This window comes from Aricia agestis, chromosome 17 (assembly GCF_905147365.1).
Source record: "Aricia agestis chromosome 17, ilAriAges1.1, whole genome shotgun sequence".
In the NCBI taxonomy this organism is placed as follows: Eukaryota; Metazoa; Arthropoda; class Insecta; order Lepidoptera; family Lycaenidae; genus Aricia; species Aricia agestis.
In genome coordinates this window covers 1,301,041-1,315,163 of record NC_056422.1, presented here as the reverse complement: position 1 = coordinate 1,315,163, position 14,123 = coordinate 1,301,041, and the positions used below count along the sequence as shown (strand labels likewise).

The 14,123-nt window shown below is 34.9% G+C and overlaps 1 protein-coding gene across 1 annotated transcript in view; it reads left to right on the top strand.

Moving 5' to 3' along the window:
* Positions 1-4,752: 4,752 nt before the first annotated feature.
* The window catches only part of LOC121735340 (stress-activated protein kinase JNK), a 132,915-nt gene continuing 123,544 nt past the window's right edge, over positions 4,753-14,123 (top strand). The window contains exon 1 of the mRNA XM_042126130.1: positions 4,753-4,862. The gene's annotated coding sequence lies outside the window, so the exon portion shown is untranslated. The remainder of the gene's footprint in view (positions 4,863-14,123) is intronic.

Genomic DNA, 14,123 nt, shown 5'->3' with positions numbered 1-14,123 from the left:
TGTTGAATTCAGATGAAAACACTGATGAACAACTAAGAGTTGTCAATCTTATAAGCATTGAAGACATATTGAAAGATCAAGAAATTAATAAGGAAGTACAAGAACAAAAAGATAAGTTAATAAATAAACATAATGTGTACTTCAAAAGGGTTGGAAAAAGAGATAAAATAATTTTATCAAAAGAATTAAGTTTAACTTTTTTGAAAGATGTTCATGAAAATATGTGTCATATTGGAATCAACCAAATGCAAAAGATGATTGGTAAATTTTATTTTATAAGAAATTTATCAGATAATATTAAAAAGATTTGCAAAAGTTGTGAAACTTGCATAAAAAACAAAACAAGAGGACATGAAAGATTTGGATCTATGTCTCATCTAGGACCAGCAACAAGACCTTTTGAGATTATGTCTATTGATACAATAGGCGGATTTGGAGGTTCGAGATCATCAAAAAAATACTTGCATTTATTAGTTGACCATTTTAGTAGATTCGCATTTATTCATACGTCTAAAACTCAAACAGCAAATGATTTCATAAGACTTTTATCTAGTATAGTGGAAACGGAAGAAATAGGCATGATTTTGACCATAGACATAATATATACCTAAAGACCAACAAAGAGTGCGAGAGAGAAGAAAATCCTTTATGGAATTATAACATGATGAAAAGAGAGAGGCAGTCTAATGAAAATTGTAACAACTTTTATTTGACAGGTCGTCAAAAGTCGTCAATCGTTTTTATGCCCTTTCGGTATTTGCAATTTATTATTTAAATCGTATGTTATTTTCAACAAATACTATTACATATAACAATAATAACTTGTGCTGTGAGTGATTGCAGTGTAAATCATAGGAATAATCCTGAAAAATATACATTTCACCCGTAATTAATCTTCATGTCCTAATTGCTACGATGTGTTTATTTTTGCTACATTCTGGTCTTTAGTTCTCTATTTCAAATAAAATATTGTGAATCCTCCCTTTTACTTTCATATTTTGCGTAACTAAAGGTACTATTATTCCTATATTACACAAATTTTGAAGAAAAATTTTTCATCAAAATTTCTTACATATACGCTAGTGCTTGAATCAAATTTATCGATATGCTTATCGATATTTTACAATAACATAAATCTAAAATAAAAATCATTTACCTTTATATTTATCACCTTAAGCCCGGCCGCACATAATCCGAAATTTCTGATCAGAAAAATTCGGACGCCCGGCGCAACGCACTCTGTTCATACATTTTGTTGTAGACCCATCATACTAAAATAATTTCTGACGTGTCAAAATGTATGAGCGGGGCGGGGCGTCCGAATTTTAGTGATCACAAATTCGGATAATGTGCGGCTGGACTAAAAGGACATATTATCTTATTTTAACTAATAGTATATTATATTATAGCTAATATAATATAACTACTATAATATAGAGTGACTCTAAAACTAGAGGAAGGTTTATATTTATATATCATAATCATTTGTTTTACAGATTCCCTCAAGATCCTCTAATAAGAGGAAAATGGCTGAAATTAATTGGGCGTGTTGGTTGGAATCCCAAAAAAAATTCAACAATATGTAGCAAACATTTCATTGAAAATTTTTAATGAAAAATTAGAATAAATACTATTTTGTTTAAAGGAGCTATCCCAACTTTATTTGTGCCAGTAAGTTTGACATACTGTTGCACTTGTTACTGAAGCAATTATTAAAAATAAGCAATTATAAGCAATTAATGCTTTTATAGTTCATTTAAGATTATACTTATATGAACTAAAAAGTATTAAATAATCCTTATTCTGTACTCAATCTTCATTTCGTGAACGTTCTTGAACATTTTCTGGGACCATATGTTCCCATTTGAATATCAAGGAGTCACTTCGATTTCTCATTGTTTCCATCACCAGACCACCACTTTTGTGAACATGATACCTACTCGGAACAATACAATGTACAGCAAAAGAAAAAATTTGAAAATCGGTTCATAAACGGCGGAGTAATCGTTGAACATACATAAAAATATATCCACAGGCGAACGTCTAGACTCCTCCTGTTTGGAAGTCGGTTCAAAATAATTGTAATAAAATATTATGATATTTTATAATATGTATTTAATTTAAGAATAAAATATAATATACTATGTGTGTTGTTTACTTTCAACGTTTACTTTCAATGTAAGGACTGATTTACCAGATAGATTTTACCTGAGTAATAAATAAGTAACTTTAATTATAAAGTAACTTTAATTATAATTTACACTTAACACATTAGTGTTAAGTGTAAATTATTTACCCCTATAAGAACCTCATGTCATAACATATCCGACGATTGAAAAATCATTCCAAAAGAAAATGTGTATCTACTTTTCAATCGTCACCTTTTTTTGCCAATAAAAATTTATGATACCTAATTTGAAATACAAATCTATCAAAGTTGCATATTATTTATTTCTTATAGAAACTCAGGTAAAATAACTCGAACGGACTAAACTATCGATAGCAAAATACTATACTATCGATAGTAAAATATACATCACTAGCACACGCACACATTGACAGATCAAAAATGGTCACGCATTTTCGAGTTGTCAGGTGGTCTTTACGACAGTATATATTATGTCTATGATTTTGACCGATCAATATCCAGGAATCAATTCAATTGCATTAAAAAAATTTCTTGGTGACAGAAATATACCATTGGTATTTACAGCAGTAAACTGCCCTTTTTCTAATGGCTTAAATGAACGTTTGAATCAAACATTGGTGAATAAGATAAGATGCAAAGTTAACGAAGAAGAGAAGAAAAGAGCTTGGGCTAGTATAGCTAAGGAGTGTGTTAAAAAATATAATGAGACTGTTCACACAGTTACAGGATTCTCTCCAACTTATCTTTTGTATGGAACAGAAAAAGTAATGATTTTACCAAAGGAATTTAGAAATAACTTAACGAGTGAGAGTTGGATAAATGACAAAAAAATTGCTTTGGATAATTCAAAAAAGTCCCATGATTACAACAAGAAATTATTTGACAAGAATCGGAAGCATTGTAATTTTAATGTGGGAGATCTAGTTTATGTTGAGAATGGAAATAGACTTAATAGATGTAAGTTAGATGAAGTTTATATTGGACCATTTAGGATTGTAAAGAAAGTGTCGAGTTCTATATAATATGAAATAGATACAGGTCATAGAAAAGCTGAGTCAAACCTATTTCATGTGACTAAAATGATTCCTGTACCTATGTTAGACTTAAATTAGACTTATGTAGGCCTTTAGATTTAGTGATGTAAAAAAAAAATATATTTTTTTTTCTCCTTAAGGGGGGAGATGTAAGTTTACCTCTTAGGTGTTTCTTGTTATAGAGTAGGCTGGTATAAGTTCCAAAGAGAAAGTATGATTTATTTGATTTTGAAGTAAGTTGACAATTTTATTATAATGAAAAAAATGATTTAAGAGAAACGATCTGTGTTAGAAATATTTTAATATTTTATCGGAGGAATAACAATAAACGTAATTGTCGTTTCTCTTATTTTACAGGTATGATATTATTATATTATTGTTGTATTTAGTTTGTTTATAATTTTACTTTTAGTGATTAAACTCTTATTTTACAGAGAAACAAAATTGTTTACTTGTTTTCCTCCATACATCAAAATAATCTTATATATATATATATATATATATATATATATATATATATATATATATATATATATATATATATATATATATATATATATATATATATATATATATATATATATATATATATATATATATACAAGAATTGCTCGTTTAAAGATATAAGATATAGTATAAAAATTTCAAAATTGAATTGACGATTCCATCCCTAGCCTGCATGTTTGTCAGCACACCCTGCGCCACGGTCGGAAAAAGAAGACCGCTTCTGACGTCATAAACGAGTGCCGCCTTCAAGAATTTTCCACTAGTGTTGTGCTTAAGAATGATGCTATCGATAAATGTGATAGTAGTGGATACTTAAATTAGAAATAAAATTACAATAAATTACAAAGTAACGCTTCCCTATCTGTCTCTCTGCTACGACATTTACATGAAATTGTATGCGTGTAAAGGGAATGGGATATCGATCTACTATTGAAAATCTATATTTGTAGTAGGTTATATATTTAAGCAACTCAATTATTTAATCCGTGGAAACTAATATTATTTGAAATGTAATAACAAATATCGGGAATTATGTCACTTCACTATTCAAGCTGTTTTTATCTAATGTTTTTGCCAGCGTTGTATACATACTAACAACATTATGGATTCAAATACTAGATATCAGTTTTATATACTATAAATAAATTATAAATTAAGAAATAAATTATCGACATCGTAAAAGATAAGTATTGCACATCACTATTTGTTGTCTGGTATAAATTTTTCGATTTATGGTACCGGCGCTAAAGGCACGACAATTGATTTTAAGCTCGGCGGTTAAAGGGTTAAACAATGCAGTCAAAATAAATTCCGCGTAAGGCCGGCACACCGCACGGCGCACACACCAGTGAACCCAGTGATGACTGACGGGTGACCAGTGACCACTCACCACAGTACATAGATGCTAGATTTACCATCGTCAATATTATTATTTACTCTATAGCTTTAGTTATCTGTGTGTATTATGCAATCTGTGATCATTTTGACGTTTCGAAAATGACAATGACAATAGACTGACATTTATACGTCAATTTTTTAGCCATCAATTCGCAATAAAATTAATTTATTTTACTCGTATGTTGTATTGCAATTAAATTTTACATTTGCTTTTTCGTTATAATTAAAGTGTTGTGTGTATTTCTATCGACGATTCATCTGCGGGAGCCCTTAAGGTAAGTGTTAGAGAGAATTTTAATGTGTCATGTATGTCCTGAAATGGGTCAAATTATCGGCTCTAAATAACATATTTACGATCGCCACAAACATTTTAGCTATAAATAGTAAACATATTTACCCATCTCCATTAGGATTAACGTTTCGAGTGCGTTTTATTAGCCCGTCGGCGATGAAAACGTGTCTGTGCCAAAAGTTTAAAAAATCAATAAAACTGCAAACACAAATCAATTAGGAACTAGTCTTGTAATACGACGCCGTACAAGTGGAGTAATTTGTTATAATCGTCAACAGTGCTCCGCATCTGTACTCGAAACAGTTATAATTTTAAATAGAGTTTTCATAACAATAACTTTAACAAATAGGTTTGGTTGATGTTTTATAACCAAGTTGGTTTAAACTTTAAAGCCTGATCAAAAAGTGCCACAGGTTGTGTACTTAATTTAGTACTTCCTTGTTGAAACTATTTATATCTAGGCATAAAAGACACTTATTTTCACTTAATTACTTCTTCCTTAGATTTTTAACATAATTTCATCACTTTACTTCCTACTTTCAATTATAATAGTTAATAATATAATAGTTAAAGAGGCTGTATTTTTGGCACAAGACTTTGATAATGATGATTGTTAGCCAAATTCATTAGTATTTATTATGATATATTTTAATAAGAAATTGCATTAAATCTGCTCGCAATTTGGTGACAAATATATTGATAATATGGTATTGTATGAATAAACAGCTAACTTTTATGGTCATCTGCAAAAAAAACATTTACACAACATACTTGTTATGTCACTATAATTAAATAGAAAAAAATATATCATAGACTTAGAGAAAATTGTGTGAAAGACCAGATAGGAGCATCTCTGGTGTTAGAATTGTCTTTGACACAATTTCAGATAATTTTTGTGTTTGCCTACTAATTTTGTAAAAGATAATCCTCATGAAGCAAAAACCACTTTGCACATTTGGTCAACATTTTTGAAATCTTTTAGCACTTATTGACTTTGTCTTACCGAAGGCACGAACTGTTAACTACTTCAACAGACCTACATCTTAGAAAAAACTGAACTACTGTCACATTTCATTTTACTGTATGAAAAAGTGTAAAACAATAAAAAAAATGTTTAACATTATTTCTATGAGAAAGAATGTTAAATATTTTTTTCAATTTCATTTCCCTAAGAGACATTGAAGAAAATTTACTGTACATATTTCGTTATATAATGCATTTTATATATATAAAATTGGCTTCTCTAAGCTATGTTTATTTAAAAAAAATGCAAAAATGTTTTTATTGTTATTTTTCTTCAGTTGTTGTTTAGTTCATACGTGGGAGGGCCCACGCCGAATGAGGCCCAATCCCCTACCCTATTCCCTTCCCTACCCTCCCCTATTCCCTTCCCCGCCCTCCCCTATTCCCTTCCCTTCCCATCCCTTGCCCTCCCCCTTTTACCCTATTCCCTCTTAAAAGGCCGGCAACGCACCTGCAGCTCTTCTGATGCTGCGAGTGTACATGGGCGACGGAAGTTGCTTTCCATCAGGTGACCCGTTTGCTCATTTGCTCCCTTATTTAATTAAAAAAAAAAAGTTAAAACGGTGGTATCCCTAGCTACGGATCGTTTGAAACTTTACAATTCAGTTAGTAACATTTCCTGGACGTCAAACCAGTACGGTAGTCTATTGTACATCTCTGGTCCATCAGTTATATTGTCTGGGTACTCGACGAGCGATGAATGGCGCGCTGGGGTGTGAGGTGCAGTGTTACCCACTTTAGAAAATATTTTGCACTAAAATCGCAATTATATTTTTTGTTACGTTACAAATTCAAGCTCACATTATTGATGATAAAGTGCAATATTTATGCCTAAACTGCTGAATTGATCTAGATGGATATGGAGATTTGAAATGAGAAAAGGATGCGAACAATATCTAGCATAAATAAAACAATAAAAAAATATTGTTCCATGTAGTTGTCTATAACATAAGACTTAATTTTTTTTAAAAGACTCAGGTATAGAGCTACAGATAAAAATGTTCAAATTATTCTCCAATATCTCTCTAAATCTAGCAACTTTCTCCCAAACATAGGGGTAAAATCTCCAACTTGGTATTACAGACCGAGACGGATGATGTGCGAGCGAGAGGTCCGCGGTTCGATACGCCTACGCTAGGGCGCCCCCTCCTCACCTCAGTTTATATAATTCTGAGCATAATTGGCATGTGTAGTGTGCTCGACAGATTTCGAACAAATTAAAAGTATCCGCGATGATTCTCAAGAGGAACGCGAGATGTTTGCATTATTAATTACAGCTCTGTAAGAATTTCAAGATGAGTTTTCTTTTGGTTTCCTGATAGAAATGCAATCCATACTAGTATTATAAATTCAAAAGTGTGTCTGTCTGTCTGTTACCTTTTCACGCCCAAACCGCTGAACCGATTTTGCTGAAATTTGGTATGGGGATACTTTGAGTCCCGGAAAGGGCATAGGATACTTTTTATCCCGGAAAAATGTAAATCTAAACGTCCGCGCGTTTTTGACGTAAAAGAGTTGCAGGCGTCATCTAGTATATTATAAAAGTTTGACGTATTATAAGAATGCTATTTTGCTGCTTCACATGGATTTAACTATATCAAACACGGATAGAAGATATGCATTAATGTTGCAGAAATTAGTTAAGTTAAGGCGACGCCTTGATAATTTGGCTGTAGCGATATCAGTTTTTTCTCAGCAATGACTAAAGCTAAGAAATTAAAGTTCATTGTCAGTATTCATCATGTCCTTGTCTTTGAATTACCTATAGCATAACACGATTGGTCAACTTTTATAACACAGAATAATCAATCAAAAATACCTCTGTAAAAATAGGGATTCTAACTTTGCCAACAGAGGAGAGTGATTTAAGCTTCCAAAATTTGTACATAGATTGGTTCAAGCATACACTTTAATTTGCCCATAGCTTATATGAAATGTGTTTATGGTTTTTAAATTACGTTTTATCGTTGTACAAGTTACAAGGTACCATATTTTTAGCTATTGATGTAGATGTATGACCGTGGGTAGTGCTAGCACGAGGCCAGGCCTTCAGGCTTCGGCAGTGTTAACTACAGACATGCAAAGTTAACACGATTTTATACTGGAGGTATTTATATCTCATTCTAGAGTTTATTTCCCTCTTAAGGTGCTGACTGCTGACCTTTAAGAGGCTTAGAAAACGAGAAATCTATTCTTAGGTACTATAAGTAGAGAAAAATATTTTTTCACATAAGAAGATGCAGCTGAAATCAATCTAAAATCCTGTGGTTTTGAGTAAACTCTTCAAAAATAGGCCTATCTTGCGCTGCCCTTCGCCCCCCTAAGTTTTGAGAGCCCTTGGCTTTCAAACATCCGCGGCCAGTCCCACGGGGACCACAACAAACCGGTCCACAAACGGGGACAAAAAAGGGGCCTTCAACAACAGGGGCCAGCAACAACAATCAGGGGTTTGCATCAGTTAGCATGCATCATGTCGTCGACTTTTCTTAACCGCGAGGGGTGATGTGAAGGATTTATGGTTTATTCTCTACATGAATCGATTTCTTCTTCAGATAATGTGGAATTGTGTCTTAGATTTATTGGAAACTTTGTATATTATTATGGTATTTGGAATTATTCCATTATTGGGTCGTTTCTGTAAAGATTTGGATGGAATTGGATGGAACGGAAATTTGGACGTTTTAAGTAAAAATCAGATGTTCGCGAAATATTCAACACTGCGGAGAAACATAATATTATGCTACTAGAAATTCGGGGTAATTATTCGCATAGCTCGTTGACCCGGATTTGAAAAATACCGCCCGGTTATCTAAGTGCTTAGCGCGGTACGCGTTGTTATTGGTCGTTGCAACTGAAAGTTGTGGAATCTCATTCGAATCCAAGCATTGAGATTGGTGAATCAAGCCTCAAACTGCATGAGGGATTCGGCTTGACCAAACATCTTAACTGCTTGATAGGTTGGAAGGTATTCCCTTTGGCGCTTGCGGATTCGGCCTGACTGAGCATAGCAACAACAGCTCGGTCGGAGGATATTCCTTTGTGTTGTGGAATAAGCGTGGCGACGCTAAAGGAAGATCTTCAGGCCGGAGCCCACGTGATACATTTCAGCTGTCGTATATATACTGACGCGCTCAGAAAACTTCGATAGCGCGATGCAGGAATGTTTGGCGAATTGTGGGTACAGCCACAGTGTCTTGTCGTCGTACAAACGTCCTAAGCGATTACCACCATTACAACGAAACTCGAATAGCAATTTTCATAACGATGATAAATGTTCGGATCGATCGTCACACCCGATTTGCATGTCTCGCCCGCGTGGAACGATTCGTACTAATTCGAAGCGATCCGACACGATCCGACGCGTCCCACGCGCGCGTGTTGAGCATGTTGATGCGGCCATTCATGTGTAATTACCAGTGGTCGGCGTAGGTAGTGCCATCCCGCGGGATTCGTTAATCGCGGCATAACGTGGACATGCCTCTCAATCCCGCGATTTTGGGATTCACATTGAAATAATATATAATCGGAAATACATTCAGAATTTGATATTTAAACAACAAATATTGTGACAAACGTACATAAAGAAATAATTTGTTAGTTTTTTATTTATTTATCATAATTATAAGTTTTATATTAACAAATAAGTAAAAAATTAACAGAAATGTGATTATATTTATTTGGATATAAGTAGTATATCGTAGATCACTTTCAGGCTTGCCTGTGTTACCTGCAAATAATTTGATTGTTTAATTATAAAAATCCATTTAATGTTTATCAAATATTGACTTTCTTTTAAAATATATTTAAACAACAATAAACAATAATGAATTTGCTTAGTGGCACCGTTAAACATTCGACGCAAACAACCGAGCGATCATTCGCAGGCAACACAGGCAAGCCTGAAAGTGCTTTACGATATACTACTTATATCCAAATAAATATAACATTTTTTGTTCTTTTCGTCTGTTATGTGTGGATGGGATATTTTGGACTCACGCGCAAAAAAAATGTTACACACAGAACAACAAGCCATGCGCTACTCGCAAGTGTCTGCTTGCTGTGTGCGGGGTGCGGGCCACCCACGTCTTGCTCCTGCGGTATTAAATAAATTTGGATTATAATTAAAAAGAAAGAGTTATGTTTAGTTAATAAATAATAGATATCGATTTTGACGCGTAATCTTTTTTTTTCATACTGGCAACTAAGCAAAACATGGCTGAAGAAATATTAGACGTAGAAAAACGTTTAGTGACTCATTTATTTAGGCCTTTTTTATCCGGCGAAATTATGACTCAAAACTCGTTTTTTTTCATTAATTGTAAAGTAAATACTTGATTATTCGCGATAATTCGGAACGCGGGATTTTATCCCGCGATCCCGGAGGTATGTCCATGTTAACATATACAATTGAGGTCATTCACCCTAAATGGCACTACCTACGCCGACCTCTGGTAATTACAGACACAACAGGGTAACAGACAGACAGACGGACACATTTTTGCATTAATAATGTTAGTACGGATAGATGACAGTTGAATATCCTTACTAATATTTTAAATGCGAAAGTGTGTCTGTTTGTTACCTCGTCAAGCTTAAACGACTGAACTGACAAGAACCAAAAAGGACAAAGCATTATTTTCATCGAAGAGATAACATACAGACAGACAGACACTTTCGCATTTATAATATTAGTACGGATGAAGCCTTTATCAAAACCTTTCATATTGTTGGAATCTCGTAGCGCCTCTACGGCGTACCAAAGACATGTACTTTAGTATGTAAGGGAAGAAACACACCCCAAGCGCCATATCAGAAATGCCTTCTGGAATTTTATGACAGGAATTCATTTTTAGGGTTCCGTACCCAAAATTCCGTCCGTCCGTCTGTCCGTCTGTCTGTCTGTCTCCAGGTTGTAACTCAAGAACGGTAATAGCTAGAGAGTTGAAATTTACATAGACTATGTACCTATATCTGTTGCCGCTATAACAACAAATACTAAAAACGAAATAAAATTAATATTTAAAAAGACCAAAAAATCACGGTTGTTGTATGGGAGCCAACCGTGATTTTTTGGTCTTTTTTGCTCTATATCAATAATGGCAACAGGTAGGTACTTGAATTTTTTCAAAGTACTCAGTTATATGTGTACTATAATATTTAGTAATAATATTTAAAAAAAATTAAAGGGGCTCCCGTACAAAAAACACAATTTTGGCCTAATTTTGCTCTATAATGGTACGGAAACCTTCGTGCGCGAGTCTGACTCGCACTTGGCCGATTATTAGAGTTCCGTACCCAAAGAGTAAAAATGGGACCATAGTACTGAGACTTCGTGATCTGTCTGTCTGTCGCCAGGCTTTATCTCAGTAACCGCTATAGTTAGACTTCTGAAATTTTCACAGATTGTATATTTCTGGTGCCGCTATAACAGCAAATACTAAAAACAAAATAAAGTTAATATTTAAGGCTCATACAATAAACGTGATTTTTGACCTTTTTGGCTCGTAATCCATAATGGAACTATGTAAGTTGTAGACACTTGAAAATTTTCACAAAGTCCTCAATTATATGTGAGGTACTTTAATATTTGATAATAAAATTAAAGTAAAATAAATAATTAAGGGGGGCCCCCTATATACAAAAAACAATTTATTTTCCCTACTTTAGCTGTATAACGGGCCCCCCTTCGTATGCGAATCCGACTCGCACTTGGCCGATTTTTGCTATTTAACTAGCGCTCATGATTGGCTAACTTCAAAAATTTAACAAATCAACAACGCTATTGAAAAGATAAACTTTCAAAAACCTTAGAAGTCGAACATTATGGATGCTTTCTATCAAATCCTTTCTGGTTTCTAATTTCGCTATCAAAATCGACTGAAACTTAAGTATTATTTTTTTATGAAACATGGGGGCAAACGAGCAAACGGGTCACCCGATGGAAAGCAACTTCCGTCGCCCATAAACACTCGCAGCATCAGAAGAGCTGCAGGTGTGTTGCCGGCCTTTTAAGAGGGAATAGGGTAATCGGGGAGGGGAGTAATGGGAAGAGAAGGGAATAGGGTAGGGGATTGGGCCTCCGGTGAACTCACTCACTCGGCGAAACACAGTGCAAGCGCTGTTTCACGCCGGTTTTCTGTGAGAACGTGGTATTTCTCCGGTCGAGCCGGCCCATTCGTGCCGAAGCATGGCTCTCCCACGTATCCAGCTTTATAACCAAAACTTTTTTAATACATTGTAAAAGCTGAGTACAAAACTATGCATGGAAACCATCTTAAGGCCGTTTGTCCACAGCTGCCGACATCGGGACGTCGCGAACAAAAATTCAAATGAAATGCCACTTTACGACCTAGCAGCGACGGCATGGGTCGCTAGACTAATGTCGGTAGAAAATAAAACCAATTGCCTCCTAGGGCATAAACTGTCATTTTATCGGTTCAAAATAATCTCGATGTCGGTGGAAACCTATAGCCTAGGCCTTAGGTCATCATAAATAAATAAATTAAATAAATAAAGGTACAATTAGAAGCCGGCTACATGAAGCGGCAGCAGACGACGTGTCGTCGCGACACTACTGGTTTCTATGTATTTCTATGAAAAGTGTCGCTAGCTTCTTGACGCTGCGCAGGGTATTTCATAGAAATACATAGAAACCAGTAGTGTCGCGACGACACGTCGTCAGCAGTTGCTTCATGTCGCCGCTTGTGGCATTTTATTTGAAATTTTGTCGGTGACGTGGGCAGTGGACAAACGCTGCAAATCCGTAAATATTTGTTCTGTCGTCAATGCGGCAACTCGGCGACAGATTCATACATAGAAACCAGTAGTGTCGCGACGACACGTCGTCAGCAGTTGCTTCATGTCGCCCGCTTGTGGCATTTTATTTGAAATTTTGTCGGTGACGTGGGCAGTGGACAAACGCTGCAAATCCGTAAATATTTGTTCTGTCGTCAATGCGGCAACTCGGCGACAGATTCTTTTGTCGATTTAGAAAACGCTCAATATTAAATTTCCTTTTACTTGTGTATTCCTTTGTAGAAAGTCTCTAAGGCTTTATGAATGCGTTTATTTTCTTTATTTATTAAAATCTTTGCTATTATCGTAAATGCAAAACTGTGACTGAACCGATTTTGATGAGTTTAGGTAGGCAGTTAAAGGACAAAATATGACCAAAATGAGTGTGTAAATTTAAACATGAAATCAATTTAAAATCACAAATCACAAAGGTATGTTACAATCCAATCCAATAGCTTTGTCCACACTGTGCCTTCTTTTGTTCATCAAGGGTATGCGTTATAGCGCAGTCAACATTGCACGTGAGGCATGCCTGCGACGCTATGACACTTTTCTTTCCAACGCGGGTGGGTTTTGACGCATTCAATTATTTAATATGCCAAACGAAAGTTGAATAAAAAGATGATGACGAAAATTTAAGATGAAATTGCATAGTGTGGACATAGCTATTAATTTTTTTTTGGTAACAAATATAAAGCATTAAGCCCGGCCGCACATTGTCCGAATTCTGATCAGAAACAGTTGAGTTTCGCCGGACCGCCACCCCGCACACTATCCGAAATATCCTTCCGGCGAGTTCGAGCTCACTCGGCTCAGTAGAAAATGTAAGAGACAGCGCGGACGTTCAACTGTTTCTGATCAGAAATTTCGGACAATGTGCGGCCGGGCTAAAGACTTTTGTCTACGTAAGTCTGAAATTATAAAGTTCATTGTGTACTCAACGTTGAGATTTCAACTCAAGCTCATTATAGGGGTCTTAGAAAATATTACGCTACGCTTACTACGAGTTTTGAGAATGTTTTTACTAAAATGGAAATTTGTTCTTTATGTAAACTTCAATTATGCTAATTGGAATTGAAGGAATTGTATTTTTAAGTCCAAAAGACAGAAACATTATAATAATTCGTTCTCTAAGATATACTACGGTCAAACTTAAAATCTAACCTAAAACCTTTCATCGCGCCCATACATTTTGTCGCAAAAAAATTATGTCCTTCCCGGAACTAAAAGTATATTAACATAACTCCCATTGAAAGCGTGTGTAGTGTATTGATAAATAAAGATGACGCTTACTTAGGTAGTGGGGGGTGCTTGGAGTGGTCGCTCGACTTCGGTCTGATGATCACTTCTTCACCAGCCATCACCAGAGTACTAGTGTTCAGTTATACGTAATATTCTGTGTTTAATTCACTCGCCCAGACCTTGT